At 41.8% G+C, this 1,925-nt stretch overlaps 1 pseudogene; it reads left to right on the forward strand.

Moving 5' to 3' along the window:
• Nucleotides 1–520: 520 nt before the first annotated feature.
• On the forward strand, nucleotides 521–1,925 carry LOC101589423 (annotated as a pseudogene).

A 1,925-nucleotide genomic window follows, 5' to 3' on the forward strand; every position in this document is an offset into this window, starting at 1 on the left:
TCTTTTAAAAAGACCAGTTTGTGTGTTACAAGTTTGTCCTTCACCAGTTAGATGAGAAAATCCATTTATGCTTGAATTTGATGTGCAGGTCAACATACATTCTGTGATGATAAGTGTACTTGTACATGATCACAAAACAACTTCATTTTCATGATTCAGAATAAAATCAATTCTGGTTCATTTGAAAGAGACAGTAGTCCTAGAATCATATGAAATGGATAGTTGCTGGATGAAGTATTTGATTTTTTATTTAAACATTCTGATATCAGTAGCATATTAATCTTTTTAAATGTGTATAGGAAATTATCAATGGATTGGGAACTCCATGATTTTTCTCATAAAATAAATGATTACAGAGTATGTCTCACGATGATCCCATAAGTTGTTTATACATCTTATTGTAATAATAAGTTAACATAAATAATGGTGATTAAAGGCATCAAAAATGTATATGGCTTTTACAACGGGTTTGCCACAAGAGCACAGGTATAGTGAAAACTATCACTACATCAAAGCCAACATGGGAAAGGAAAAGACCTACATTAATATCGTTATCGTCGGACATGTAGACTCTGGCAAGTCCACCACCACTGCCATCTGATCTACAAATGTGGTGGCATCGATAAGAGAATCATTGAAAAATTTGAGAAGGAGGGTGCTGAAATGGGGACGGGTTCCTTCAAGCATGCCTGGGTCTCAGACAAGCTGAAAACCGAGCATGAGTGTGGAATCCCAATTGACATCTCCCTGTGGAAATCTGAGACCAGCGAGTATTATGCGACCATTGCTGATGCCGCTGGACGCAAAAACTTCATCAAAATCAGGATTAGAGGCTTATCTCAGGCTGACTATGCTTTCCTGATTGTTGTTGCTGGTGTGGGTGAATTTGAAGCTGGTATCTCCAAGAAAGGGCAGAACCATGAGCCTGCCCATCTGGCTTACACATTGGGTGAGAAACAACTTATTGTTGGTGTTAACAAAATGGATTCCAAGGAGTCATCCTACAGTCAGAAGAGATACTCAGAAATTGTTAAGAAAGTCAACACCTACCTTAATAAAATAGGCTATAATCCTGACACTGTAACTTTTGTGCCAATTTCTGGTTGGAATGGTGACAACATGCAGGAGCCAAGTGCTAAATATGCCTTAGTTTAAAGGCCAGAAGGTCACTTGTAAAGGTGTCAATTCTAGTGGAACCACACTGCTTGAAGCTTTGGATTGCATCCTTCCACCCACTCACCCAACTGACAAGCCTTTGTAGCTGCCCCTCCAAGATGTCTACAAAATTGGTGATATTGGCACTGTTCCTGTGAGCTGAGTGGAGAATGGTGTTCTCAAACCCAGCATGGTGGTCACCTTTGCCCTGGTCAGTGCCACAACTGAAATCAAGTATGTTGAAATGCACCGTGAAGCTTTGAGTGAAGCTCTTCCTGGGGACAATGTGGGCTTCAATGTCAAGAACATGTCTTCAAAGATGTCCAGGGTGGCAAAGTTGCCGGTGACTGCAAAAATGACCCACCAATGGAAGCACCTGGTTTCACTGCTCAGGTGATTATCCTGAACCATCCTGGCCAGATCAGTGCTGGCTATGCCCTTGACCTGGATTGTCACACAGCTCACACTGCTTGCACGTTTGCTGAGCTGAAAGAAAAGATTGAGAGTCAACCCTTGATCTGGAAGATAAGCCCAAGTTTTTGAAATCTGCTGATGCTGCCATGGTTGACATGAGTCCAGGCAAACTCATGTGTCTCAAGAGCCCCTCTGACTACCCAACCGTGGGTCATTTTTCTGTTTGTGACATGAGACAGACAGTTGCTGTGGATATCCTCAAATCTGTGGACAACAAAGCTGCTGGAGTTGGCAAGGTCACCAAATTTGCCCAAAAAGCTCAGAAGGCTAGATGAATATTATTCCTAACACTTGCC

This window comes from Octodon degus, unplaced genomic scaffold, assembly GCF_000260255.1.
Source record: "Octodon degus isolate 3935 unplaced genomic scaffold, OctDeg1.0 scaffold00068, whole genome shotgun sequence".
Lineage (NCBI taxonomy): Eukaryota > Metazoa > Chordata > Mammalia > Rodentia > Octodontidae > Octodon > Octodon degus.